Source organism: Bufo bufo, chromosome 1, assembly GCF_905171765.1.
Source record: "Bufo bufo chromosome 1, aBufBuf1.1, whole genome shotgun sequence".
In the NCBI taxonomy this organism is placed as follows: Eukaryota; Metazoa; Chordata; class Amphibia; order Anura; family Bufonidae; genus Bufo; species Bufo bufo.
In genome coordinates, this window is record NC_053389.1 from 9,997,791 (window position 1) to 10,012,525 (window position 14,735).

The window sequence follows — 14,735 nt, forward strand, 5'->3', positions numbered from 1 at the left end:
TCTCTGAGACAGAGGAGCAGAATCTATAGCGAATACGGGAATAGGTCTCTGCAGCGTACAGAGAGACAAACCCATAGTGCGGGCAAAATGGGCATCAATCAAGTTTACCCCTGCTCCACTGTCCAGAAAAACAGAAATAGACTCCGTCTTAACACCAAAAACAATGACCGCTGGTAACACAAATTGAGATGTTCGTATGGAGGAAACGTATACCCCCCGGCTGACATCCTCCGCACAGCCCGGGGTTAGTAGTTTTCCGACGGTCTTTTGTTTTTGAGAAAGGAGGGACAGACATTAATGAAATGACCCCTCCCCCCACAGAAAAAACAAGCCCCCCCCCTACGGCGAATCTCGGGAGGACGGACCTGACGAGAAGTTCCGCCTAGCTGCATAGGCTCATCTAAGTCAGTACAGGCTGACTGTTGCTTGGGAGAGGTAACCAATTGCTCCGGAATTTTCGATCTCTCCCTAAGACGTCTATCTATTCTGATAGAGAGGGACATAACAGCATCAAGGGAAAGGGGGGTCTCATACAGCGCCAATGCATCCTTAACCCTTTCAGATAACCCAGAGCAGAACTGACTCCTGAGAGCCGGGTCGTTCCACTGAGTATCCGTAGCCCACCTACGGAACTCTGAGCAATATTCCTCTGCTGACCGATCTCCCTGTAGGAGTCTCCGTAACTTCGACTCAGCCAGGGCGACTCGGTCAGGGTCATCATATATGAGACCCAAAGCCCCAAAAAATCCCTCCACTGACCGAAGAGCCTGAGAACCAGGGGGTAACGAGAACGCGCAGGATTGCGGATCCCCCTGAAGCAGGGAAATGACAATCCCAACCCTCTGTTCTTCATGACCTGAGGAGTAAGGGTGCAACTTAAAATATAATTTGCAGGCCTCACAGAACGTTGCAAATTTGTCCCTTCCCCCAGAAAATCTGTCGGGAAGAGCAACCTTGGGTTCAGTGACAACCTGGTTACCCATAGCAACCGCTGGGGGTGCGGTCTGCTGCATTTGCTGCTGTTGTTGGAGAACAGACGCCTTCAATCCTGCCACCTCCAAAGACAGGCTTTGAAGATGTTCTGCCAAAGCATCAATAGGATCCATATTGGATTCTAAGTAGAGAGAGAAAAAAAAAACAACAAACAAAAAATTAAAAAATGTTTTTTTGTTTTTTTTTTTTCAAAAAGTAAGGGCCAGTTATAATATCACGGTCGGCGTGGCTATCACATACGTGACACAGAGGGAGGGAACGAGGAAGGCCCTGCCCAAGTGAGAGGGAAGATGGTGACCCCTGACTCACCTGGCGGCTGGCACCTGGCTGCCCTGACGTCCCTAGACGGGTTCCTCACCCGTACGCCGATCACGTGCCTAAAGCCCTGGCTTTCCCTGAGCTGAGCCCTAGGTAGTGAACAGGGCGGTGGGAACACTAGTCCACACCACTAACTCTAAGGGAAAACACCAAGGGGAGGACAGACAATACAAACTCAACATATAATCCCAGGTGGGTGACGACAGGAGACAACAATAAGCCAAACAGGGATCCGGAGGGTAGCACACAGGAACGACAACCAGGATAAACCACTCCAGTGGGTCAGTATAGATGTCCAGGCAGGAAGCTCTATAACTGGCAACTAGAGAAGTGTGAGGGGAGAATATAAGGAGGTTGGGAGTGGCAGACAAGAAACAGCTGAGGAGGAGAAGCTACGGATCCCTGAGAGAGACAAAAAGGATAGCAAGGCAAACACAGAAAACAATAACTAAGAAACACCATGATCTTTAGATATAGAGCGCGCAGCCACCCGCTGCGACTTCCTGACCCCGGGTATAACGGAGTCAGACGTGGCTCTTGATACCCTCGTGACATTGTCCATCTGTATTATAAAAAGCCGACCAATGAGTTTGGCTGGATTTGAGCACACAGTCTGTCTCTGAAAACACCAGAATTCATCCGGATGCTTCTGTCCTGTGTCACATCATCAATAAACACTATGGCCCCGGGGCCACTGGCAGCCATGCATGCCCAAGTCATCACCTTGCCTCTGCCGTGTTCTACAGATGATGCGGTATGCTTTGGATCATGAGCTGTACCGTGCTTTCGCCATACTTTTTTCTTTCCATCATTTTGGTAGAGGTTGATCTTGGTTTCATCTGTCCAAAGAATTTAGTTTTTTGTTTTTTTTTAAGATGTTTCTTTAGCAAAGTCCAATCTAGCCTTCTTATTCTTGATGCTGATGAGTAGCTTGTACCGTGCAGTGAACCCTCTGTATTTACTTTCATGCAGTCTTCTCTTTATGGTAGATTTGGCTATTGATACGCCTATATCCTGGAGAGTGTTGTCCACTTGGTCGGCTGTTGTGAAGGGGTTTCTCTTCACCGTGGTAATTATTCTGCCATCATCCACCACTGTTGTCTTTCGTGGGCGTCCAGGTCTTTTTGCATTGTTGAGGTCACCAGTGCTTTCATTCTTTCTCAGGATGTACCAAACTGTAGATTTTGCCAAATCCTAATAGTGTAGCAATTTCTCGGATGTTTTTTTTCTGTTTTCGCAGATGAAGGGTGGCTTGTTTCACCTGCATGGAGAGCTCCTGTGACCGCATGTTTACTTCTCAGCAAAATCTTCAAAATGCAAGGACCACACCTCAAAGAAGAAGAACAACGCCCTTATTCCTTTTTTCTATCTTGTGCAATAATATGCCATACCTTCAGGGGCGGATTAAGTGCATCATAGGCCCGGGGCTGTTTCCCAAACTTGGGCCCCTTTCCTCTATTTATCAATGACCCTGCCCCCCCCCCCCCCCAATTCGGTGTTCTGCCCCATATTTATAGTAAATATTTAAAGATAACTACACAACATGAAATTCTTTGCAAACTTCGAACCTTTATTGAAGTTTTTATAACAATGGTAAATGGTCCTTCAAATAATATATTAAATGGATTTTTTTTATTTTATTACAGAGAAAGATTTATCCAAACTAAATTAAAAGGAAAAGTGACTTGGTTACTTATAGCAAACAATCAGATTCCACCTTTCATTTCCCAAATGAGATCTGAAAAATGAAAGGTGGGATCTGATTGGTTGCTCGGGACAACTAAGTCCGTTTTCTGTACAACCAGTTTGAAAAATGTACAATAGTGCCATACTGTATACAATAGTAAGTGTCAGAGGACATAGACTCTTACAGACCACATACATTTATAACATCCCCCATAATCATGTTCAGGAAACGAACAATCTAGAATCCGAAAATATTACAAAAAATATTACAAAATCATATTTGCACTCTCCACCCAGTAACTGCCTCCAAGGTTGGCGCAGGTAAATGTGCCTTGTGTATAATGAGACCCCAGTATAAGGCTTTGTCTCACTTCAGTAAGTGGCATTTATCATGTAGAGGACGTTAATACAAGACACTAATGTATTGTGATTGTCCATATTGCCTCCTTTGTTGGATGCATTTTTCCATCACATTATAAAACTGCTCATTTTCATGCTTATTATGACCACCCTGCAATCCATCGGTAGTGGTAATGCTAGCACACTATAGGAAAGATTGTGCACTCATGTGGTCCCGGCCACCAGTGAGTCTGGAACTTTCTCCTATAGTGTGCAAGCACGACCACCGCTGCTGGATTATAGGGTGGTCGTACCTATGGAAACTAGCAGTGTATAGTGTGATGGAAAAATGAATCAAGCCAGGAAAGGAGACGATATGGAGAATCACTATACATTAGTAAGTGTCTCATGTTAACATCGTCTACGAGATAAATGCCATTAGCTGAAGTGATACAACCGCTTCAGTATAGAAAAAGCAGAGGGTTATACATGTATAAGTTACAAGTTTGGATGAATATTTAAACAAAAAACGTATAAAGCTCCTTTTGTTATATAAAAGTTATGTTTACAGTTGAGGACGAGTTAAAGAAATCCAAGTTTTATTCCATATCTGTTGATATTTTATATCAATCTTTCATACAGCAGATTTGAACTTTACTACCTGGTGGCAGGTTATTTTATTTTTTTTATAATGGATTATTCTGCACTATATAGGCCAAAAAAATAGTACGGAGTGCTTCTTTAACTGGTTATTAAAACTGAAATATACGGTTGTTCAATTAGCAGCTCTGAAAATTGCAATTATATGTCCACATGCAAACATTTCTCAATAGACCAAAGCCTTGCATTTGTTTACACTAAAGTTCCTTTTATAGGGAAAAATGTTTTAGGCAGTCAGACAAACCAAAAGTTCCCAATAACTACTTGATCAGCAGAGATGAAGGTGCATTCAAGAGGCCCTCTCACCACTCCTGTGATGCCCGTTTTAATAGCTCCATGCAGTCCCCATGTAATAACAATTGTGGAGCATCTATTCTTATGTCTGTATGTTGTGTCATTCCTCTATTATTCCTACTAGAAGTTATGAATGAATTGCTAGCAGTCTGCAGTAAGGGTACAGAGGGGGCGGTAACAAGTTGGGGGGGTGTTCCTGCATAGTCTGATAATGGCAGCACTGATTGGATAGAGTGAGTCTGTGCAGGGACACGCCCCCAACTGGTTACCGCCCCTCTGTACCCTTACTGCAGACTGCTAGCAATTCATTCATAACTTCTAGTAGAAATAATAGAGGAATGGCACAACATACAGACATAAGAATAGATGTTCCACAATTGTTATCACAGGGGGAATGCATGAAGCTATTGAAACAGGCATGTCAGGAGTGGGGAGAGGTGGTCTAACATAAAGCAATCACCTGTGCTGTATGGGGACGAGTGATCACTCGATCGTGACTTTGGGGAAAAAAAATTAATTTTTTGAAAACACCATTAACAAATGAACAATATTGTTTATCAGATTATTGCTGGCAGATTTTTAAAAGGCAATTATTGGGAACCATTTTTTCTACAACAACTTTTCCCTGGTAATTTGCCTTAGGCCTAGTTCACAGTTCTGTCATTTGGTCACTGATTTCCATCAGTGAATGTGAGCCAAAACCATAAGTGAGGCCTACACAAAGATAAGGTACAATTTTAATATTTGCACCTATTTTGTGACTCACGCCTGGTTTTGGCTCATAGTTACCAATGGAAATCACAGACCAAAAGACTGAAATATGAACTAGGCCTAATGATCGGTCTCTGTAAAAGGAAGTTAACATCTTAAACTTCTTAAAGAATTTTTCCTTCGAGACTTTCGGTAGCTGAAATCATTGATGATTTCTGATAGGTCTAAACTTCTTAATAGCTCATGTTCAATGCTCATTAAAGAGAGATTATTGAGTCTTTCTTGTCCCATTTGACTCCTTAGCTCATTTTTAATCAGTTTTAATTTTGAGAAGGATCTCTCACCTGTGCAGTTTGAAACCATCATACATAAATATATTCTCAGAATTATCTCAGTGTTGGAATAGTTTTGCGTGAGGCCATTTTGATGAAGAAATAAGAACATATGTAGTTCTGGTATCTTCTCACCACAGGATGTCATTGTTTGTGACTTTGAAGTAGAGAGAAAACTTGAAAATTGAATCAATTCCGTTTCAGTCACATCTGGCATTAGGTCATCTGGATGCGACTGAACCAGGTTTGCAGCGGCTTCCCGAATTTTAGAAGTGGCAAGTGTAGACAGGTTGGATAAAAATCCAAACTTGGAGCAGAGATCATTATAAGCCTCCAGTCTTTGCTGTAAACCACTATATACACTCACCTAAAGAATTATTAGGAACACCTGTTCTATTTCTCATTAATGCAATTCTCTAGTCAACCAATCACATGGCAGTTGCTTCAATGCATTTAGGGGGGTGCTCCTGGTCAAGACAATCTCCTGAACTCCAAACTGAATGTCAGAATGGGAAAGAAAGGTGATTTAAGCCATTTTGAGCGTGGCATGGTTGTTGGTGCCAGACGGGCCGGTCTGAGTATTTCACAATCTGCTCAGTTACTGGGATTTTCACGCACAACCATTTCTAGGGTTTACAAAGAAAGGTGTGAAAAGGGAAAAACATCCAGTATGCGGCAGTCCTGTGGGCGAAAATGCCTTGTGGATGCTAGAGGTCAGAGGAGAATGGGCCGACTGATTCAAGCTGATAGAAGAGCAACGTTGACTGAAATAACCACTCGTTACAACCGAGGTCTGCAGCAAAGCATTTGTGAAGCCACAACACGCACAACCTTGAGGCGGATGGGCTACAACAGCAGAAGACCCCACCGGGTACCACTCATCTCCACTACAAATAGGAAAAAGAGGCTACAATTTGCACGAGCTCACCAAAATTGGACTGTTGAAGACTGGAAAAATGTTGCCTGGTCTGATGAGTCTCGATTTCTGTTGAGACATTCAAATGGTAGAGTCCGAATTTGGCGTAAACAGAATGAGAACATGTCTCCATCCTCTGATGGCTACTTCCAGCAGGATAATGCACCATGTTACAAAGCTCGAATCATTTCACATTGGTTTCTTGGACATGACAATGAGTTCACTGTACTAAAATGGCCCCCACAGTCACCAGATCTCAACCCAATAGAGCATCTTTGGGATGTGGTGGAACGGGAGCTTCGTGCCCTGGATGTGCATCCTTCAAATCTCCATCAACTGCAAGATGCTATCCTATCAATATGGGCCAACATTTCTAAAGAATGCTATCAGCACCTTGTGGAATCAATGCCACGTAGAATTAAGACAGTTCTGAAGGCAAAAGGGGGTCCAACACCGTATTAGTATGGGGGCACTAATCATTCTTTAGGTGAGTGTAAGTGATCAATGACAATGGTAAAAACATAAAATTTGAATTTCTCCCTGGGTGTCAGTACAGTGCTTTCTCCTTGCCCTTCATCATAGCGTGAATTACGTGGCCGAAACCGCTTTAGAGCAGCATTATAATCGCTGTGGCCACATAACGCAATTGCTTTCTGTTCAAAATGGTCAAAATTTTCTCTTTGGCTCTGTACAAAACTTGAAAGAGATTGCATTAAAGCAACTACAGTGTTTAAATTCAAGCCAGCTTCTTGCAGCGAAAGTTTTGTATTGTGAAACCTTTCTAAAATGGTGTTCCAGAAAACTAAAAGAATAGTAGAATCAAGTTCAGAAAACTTGTCCAGCAAAGAGCAGGCTTCATTTTTACATGAAGAATAGTCAGTGTCAGAGGACATGCACTGTAACAGACCACATATAGACTCATAACCCTTATAAAGTGCTGATACAGCATCATATCGTGCAGACCATCTGGTACCAGGAAGATGCTTAACAACTGGGAGACCTAAAGCTTTCTGTTTTTCAACAAGCTGTCTCCATCTTGGAGATGATGAAGAAAAAAAAATATAAAGTTGTTCAAGATTGTTAAAAAATGAGTAGACAACTTGGTTGCATTCTGCACTGTTTTTACCCACTAGATGAAGAGAGCGTGCAGCACATGGAATGAATGATGAGTAACAGCATCACTCTCTTATTATACAGGGTGGGCCATTTATATGGATACACCTTAATAAAATGGGAATGGTTGGTGATATTAAATTCCTGTTTGTGGCACATTAGTATATGTGAGGGGGGAAACTTTTCAAGATGGGTGGTGACCATGGCGGCCATTTTGAAGTCGGACATTTTGAATCCAACTTTTGTTTTTTCAATATGAAGAGGGTCATGTGACACATCAAACCTATTGGGAATTTCACAAGAAAAACAATGGTGTGCTTGGTTTTAACGTAACTTTATTCTTTCATGAGTTATTTACACGTTTCTGACCACTTACAAAATGTGTTCAATGTGCTGCCCATTGTGTTGGATTGTCAATGCAACCCTCTTCTCCCACTCTTCACACACTGATAGCAACACCGCAGGAGAAATGCTAGCACAGGCGTCCAGTATCCGTAGTTTCAGGTGCTGCACATCTCGTATCTTCACAGCATAGACGATTGCCTTCAGATGATACGAGATGTGCAGCACCTGAAACTACGGATACTGGAAGCCTGTGCTAGCATTTCTCCTGCGGTGTTGCTATCAGTGTGTGACGAGTAGGAGAAGAGGGTTGCATTGACAATCCAACACAATGGGCAGCACATTGAACACATTTTATAAGTGGTCAGAAACTTGTAAATAACTCATGAAAGAATAAAGTTACGTTAAAACCAAGCACACCATTGTTTTTCTTGTGAAATTCCCAATAAATTTGATGTGTCACATGACCCTCTTCCTATTGAAAAAACAAAAGTTGGATTCAAAATGTCCGACTTCAAATGGGCCGCCATGGTCACCACTAGGGATGAGCGAACCCGAACTGCCAATCAACAAGCGTCATACTACTTGGCCCAAGAGGCCATCACAGCCTTGCCTACTATTGGCATGGCTGTGATTGGCCAGTGCAGCATGTGACCCAGCCTCTATATAAGCTGCAGTCACGTAGCGCCGCACGTCACTCTGCTATGATCAGTGTAGGGAGAGGTTGCAGCTGCGACGTTAGGGCGAGATTAGGCAGATTAACTCCTCCAAAAGACTTCATTCTGTGATCGATCTCCAGCTGTGGATCATTGAAGTGCTAATATTGACTTGCTCACTTTTTTGAGGCTGCCCAGAGCGTTTTTAGATCACTTTTTTTCTGGGGTGATCGGCGGCCATTTTGTGACTTGTGGTGCGCCAGCACGAGCTATCACCAAGTGTATTTAACCATCGATAGTGTGGTTATTTTGTGCTATATCCTACATCAGCTGCAGGCTGAGCCTGTCTCACCGAAGTGCATTTAACCATCAACAGTCTGGTTATTTTTTGGCCATATATTACATCAGGGGCAAGTTGAGCCTGTCACCCAGCGCCTAAAAAATAGACCTGACATTTCTATTCAACCAAATCTGTACTGTTTTAGCTGGTCAAGTTATTTGTAGCGACCGTAAAAGCCCTATTTTTTTTCTGGGTTGAAAAACTATTCCCCAATTTGCCATTCTCAAAATAACTAGTTTGTGGTATATGAGGCCTACTTGAAATCTATCCCAAAAAGGATATCTTACATTGAAGGTGCTGATAGTGTCATTCAGAAAAACCTAAGACACACGCTACCGTGCAGATAGAAGTCTGATTCTGTGATTAAACCTATACCTGTCACACAGCGCAAAAAAAAACAGGCCTCACATTTCTATTCAACCAAATCTGTACTGTTTTAGCTGGTCAAGATATTTGTAGTGACCGTAAAAGCACATATTTTTTTTTGGGTTGAAAAACTATTCCCAAATTTGCCATTCTCAAAATTGTGATGAACGGGAACAAAGAGGAAAACATCTAATAAGGGACGCGGACGTGGACATGGTCGTGGTGGTGTTAGTGGACCCTCTGGTGCTGGGAGAGGACGTGGCCGTTCTGCCACAGCCACACGTCCTAGTGAACCAACTACCTCAGGTCCCAGTAGCCGCCAGAATTTACAGCGATATTTGGTGGGGCCCAATGCCGTTCTAAGGATGGTAAGGCCTGAGCAGGTACAGGCATTAGTCAATTGGGTGGCCGACAGTGGATCCAGCACGTTCACATTATCTCCCCCCCAGTCTTCTGCAGAAAGCACACAGATGGCGCATGAAAACCAAGCCCATCGGTCTGTCACATCAACCCCATGCATATCAGGGAAACTGTCGGAGCCTTAAGTTATGCAGCAGTCTCTTATGCTGTTTGAAGATTCTGCTGCCAGGGTTTCCCAAGGGCATCCACCTAGCCCTTCCCCAGGGGTGGAAGAGATAGAATGCACTAACGCACAACCACTTATGTTTCCTGATGATGAGGACATGGGAATACCACCTCAGCACGTCTCTGATGATGACGAAACACAGGTGCCAACTGCTGCGTCTTTCTGCAGTGTGCAGACTGAACAGGAGGTCAGGGGTCAAGACTGGGTGGAAGACGATGCAGGGGACGATGAGGTCCTAGACCCCACATGGAATGAAGGTCGTGCCACTGACTTTCAGAGTTCGGAGGAAGAGGCAGTGGTGAGACCGAGCCAACAGCGTAGCAAAAGAGGGAGCAGTGGGCAAAATCAGAACACCCGCCGCCAAGAGACTCCGCCTGCTACTGACCGCCGCTATCTGGGACCGAGCACCCCAAAGGCAGCTTCAAGGAGTTCCCTGGCATGGCACTTCTTCAAACAATGTGCTGACGACAAGACCCGAGTGGTTTGCACACTGTGCCATCAGAGCCTGAAGCGAGGCATTAACGTTCTGAACCTTAGCACAACCTGCATGACCAGGCACCTGCATGCAAAGCATGAACTGCAGTGGAGTAAACACCTTAAAAACAAGGAAGTCACTCAGGCTCCCCCTGCTGCCTCTTCTTCTGCTGCCGCCTCGGCCTCTTCTGCTGCTGCCGCCGCCTCGGCCTCTTCTGCTGCTGCTGCCGCCGCCTCGGCCTCTTCCTCTGCCTCTGGAGGAACGTTGGCACCTGCCGCCCAGCAAACATGGGATGTACCACCAACACCACCACCTGCTTCACCAAGCATCTCAACCATGTCACACGGCAGCGTTCAGCTCTCCATCACACAAACATTTGAGAGAAAGCGTAAATTCCCACCTAGCCACCCTCGATCCCTGGCCCTGAATGCCAGCATTTCTAAACTACTGGCCTATGAAATGCTGTCATTTAGGCTGGTGGACACACACAGCTTCAAACAGCTCATGTCACTTGCTGTCCCACAGTATGTTGTTCCCAGCCGCCACTACTTCTCCAAGAGAGCCGTGCCTTCCCTGCACAAACAAGTGTCGGATAAAATCAAGTGTGCACTGCGCAACGCCATCTGTGGCAAGGTCCACCTAACCACAGATACGTGGACCAGTAAGCACGGCCAGGGACGCTATATCTCCCTAACTGCACACTGGGTAAATGTAGTGGCGGCTGGGCCCCAGGCGGAGAGCTGTTTGGCGCACGTCCTTCCGCCGCCAAGGATCGCAGGGCAACATTCTTTGCCTCCTGTCTCCTCCTCCTCCTACTCAGCTTCCTCCTCCTCTTCTTCCACCTGCTCATCCAGTCAGCCACACACCTTCACCACCAACTTCAGCACAGCACGGGGTAAACGTCAGCAGGCCATTCTGAAACTCATATGTTTGGGGGACAGGCCCCACACCGCACAGGAGTTGTGGCGGGGTATAGAACAACAGACCGACGAGTGGTTGCTGCCGGTGAGCCTCAAGCCCGGCCTGGTGGTGTGCGATAATGGGCGAAATCTCGTTGCAGCTCTGGGACTAGCCGGTTTGACGCACATCCCTTGCCTGGCGCATGTGCTGAATTTGGTGGTGCAGAAGTTCATTCGCAACTACCCCAACATGTCAGAGCTGCTGCATAAAGTGCGGGCCGTCTGTTCGCGCTTCCGACGTTCACACCCTGCCGCTGCTCCCCTGTCTGCGCTACAGCGTAACTTCGGCCTTCCCGCTCACCGTCTCATATGCGACGTACCGACCAGGTGGAACTCCACCTTGCATATGCTGGACAGACTGTGCGAGCAGCAGCAGGACATAGTGGAGTTTCAGCTGCAGCAGGCACGGGTCAGTCGCTCTGTGGATCAGACACAGTTCACCACCAATGACTGGGCCTCCATGCGAGACCTGTGTGCCCTGTTGCGCTGTTTCGAGTACTCCACCAACATGGCCAGTGGCGATGACGCCGTTATCAGCGTTACAATACCACTTCTATGTCTCCTTGAGAAAACACTTAGGGCGATGATGGAAGAGGAGGTGGCCCAGGAGGAAGAGGAGGAAGAGGGGTCATTTTTAGCACTTTCAGGCCAGTCTCTTCGAAGTGACTCAGAGGGAGGTTTTTTTCAACACCAGAGGCCAGGTACAAATGTGGCCAGACAGGGCCCACTACTGGAGGACGAGGATGAGGAAGAGGTGGAGGAGGATGAGGATGAAGCATGTTCACAGCGGGGTGGCACCCAAAGCAGCTCGGGCCCATCACTGGTGCGTGGCTGGGGGGAAACACAGGACGATGACGATACGCCTCCCACAGAGGACAGCTTGTCCTTAACTCTGGGCAGCCTGGCACACATAAGCAACTACATGCTGCAGTGCCTGAGCAACGACAGCAGAGTTGCCCACATTTTAACGTGTGCGGACAACTGGGTTGCCACCCTGCTGGATCCCCGGTACAAAGACAATGTGCCCACCTTACTTCCTACACTGGAGAGTGATAGGAAGATGCGCGAGTACAAGCGCACGTTGGTAGACGAGCTACTGAGAGCATTCCCAAATGTCACAGGGGAACAAGTGGAAGCCCAAGGCGAAGGCAGAGGAGGAGCAAGAGGTCGCAAACGCAGCTGTGTCACGCCCAGCTCCTCTGAGGGCAGGGTTAGCATGGCAGAGATGTGGAAAAGTTTTGTCAACACGCCACAGCTAAGTGCACCACCACCTGATATGGAACGTGTTAGCAGGAGGCAACATTTCACTAACATGGTGGAACAGTACCTGTGCACACCCCTCCACGTACTGACTGATGGTTCGGCCCCATTCAACTTCTGGGTCTCCAAATTGTCCACGTGGCCAGAGCTAGCCTTTTATGCCTTGGAGGTGCTGGCCTGCCCGGCGGCCAGAGTTTTGTCTGAACGTGTATTCAGCACGGCAGGGGGCGTCATTACAGACAAACGCAGCCGCCTGTCTACAGCCAATGTGGACAAGCTGACGTTCATAAAAATGAACCAAGCATGGATCCCACAGGACCTGTCCATCCCTTGTGCAGATTAGATATTAACTACCTCCCCTTAACAATATATTATTCTACTCCAGGGCACTTCCTCATTCAATACTATTTTTAATTTCATTTTACCATTATATTGCGGGGCAACCCAAAGTTGAATGAACCTCTCCTCTGTCTGGGTGCCGGGGCCTAAATGTGTGACAGTGGCCTGTTCCAGTGGTGGGTGACGTGAAGCCTGATTCTCTGCTATGACATGAAGACAGATTCTGCGCTGACATAAGGCCAGATTCTCTGTTACGGGACCGCTCTCCTCTGTCTGGGTGCCGGGGCCTAAATGTGTGACAGTGGCCTGTTCCAGTGGTGGGTGACGTGAAGCCTGATTCTCTGCTATGACATGAATACAGATTCTGCGCTGACATAAGGCCAGATTCTCTGTTACGGGACCTCTCTCCTCTGCCTGGGTGCCTGGGCCTAAATGTGTGACAGTGGCCTGTTCCAGTGGTGGGTGACGTGAAGCCTGATTCTCTGCTATGACATGAAGACAGATTCTGCGCTGACATAAGGCCAGATTCTCTGTTACGGGACCTCTCTCCTCTGCCTGGGTGCCTGGGCCTAAATGTGTGACAGTGGCCTGTTCCAGTGGTGGGTGACGTGAAGCCTGATTCTCTGCTATAACATGAAGACAGATTCTGCGCTGACATAAAGCCAGATTCTCTGTTACGGGACCGCTCTCCTCTGTCTGGGTGCCGGGGCCTAAATGTGTGACAGTGGCCTGTTCCAGTGGTGGGTGACGTGAAGCCTGATTCTCTGCTATAACATGAATACAGATTCTGCACTGACATAAGGCCAGATTCTCTGTTATGGGACCTCTCTCCTCTGCCTGGGTGCCTGGGCCTAAATGTGTGACAGTGGCCTGTTCCAGTGGTGGGTGACGTGAAGCCTGATTCTCTGCTATGACATGAAGACAGATTCTGCGCTGACATAAGGCCAGATTCTCTGTTACGGGACTTCTCTCCTCTGCCTGGGTGCCGGGGCCTAAATGTGTGACAGTGGCCTGTTCCAGTGGTGGGTGACGTGAAGCCTGATTCTCTGCTATGACATGAAGACAGATTCTGCGCTGACATAAGGCCAGATTCTCTGTTACGGGACCTCTCTCCTCTGCCTGGGTGCCTGGGCCTAAATATGTGACAGTGGCCTGTTCCAGTGGTGGGTGACGTGAAGCCTGATTCTCTGCTATGACATGAAGACTGATTCTGTGCTGACACAAGGCCAGATTCTCTGTTAGGGGACCTCTCTCCTCTGCCTGGGTGCCGGGGCCTAAATGTGTGACAGTGGCCTGTTCCAGTGGTGGGTGACGTGAAGCCTGATTCTCTGCTATGACATGAAGACAGATTCTGTGCTGACACAAGGCCAGATTCTCTGTTACGGGACCTCTCTCCTCTGCCTGGGTGCCGGGGCCTAAATGTGTGACAGTGGCCTGTTCCAGTGGTGGGTGACGTGAAGCCTGATTCTCTGCTATGACATGAAGACAGATTCTGTGCTGACATCAGGCCAGATTCTCTGTTACGGGACCTCTCTCCTCTGCCTGGGTGCCGGGGCCTAAATGTGTGACAGTGGCCTGTTCCAGTGGTGGGTGACGTGAAGCCTGATTCTCTGCTATGACATGAAGACTGATTCTGCGCTGACATGAAGCCAGATTCTCTGCTATGGGACCTCTGTCCAATTGATATTGGTTCATTTTTATTTTTTTTTTTTTTATTTTAATTCATTTCCCTATCCACATTTGTTTTCAGGGGATTTACCTACATGTTGCTGCCTTTTGCAGCCCTCTAGCTCTTTCCTGGGCTGTTTTACAGCCTTTTTAGTGCCCAAAAGTTCGGGTCCTCATTGACTTCAATGGGGTTCGGGTTCGGGACGAAGTTCGGGTCGGGTTCGGATCCCGAACCCGAACATTTCCGGGAAGTTCGGCCGAACTTCTCGAACCCGAACATCCAGGTGTTCGCTCAACTCTAGTCACCACCCATCTTGAAAAGTTTCCCCCCTCACATATACTAATGTGCCACAAACAGGAAGTTAATATCTTTAACCATTCC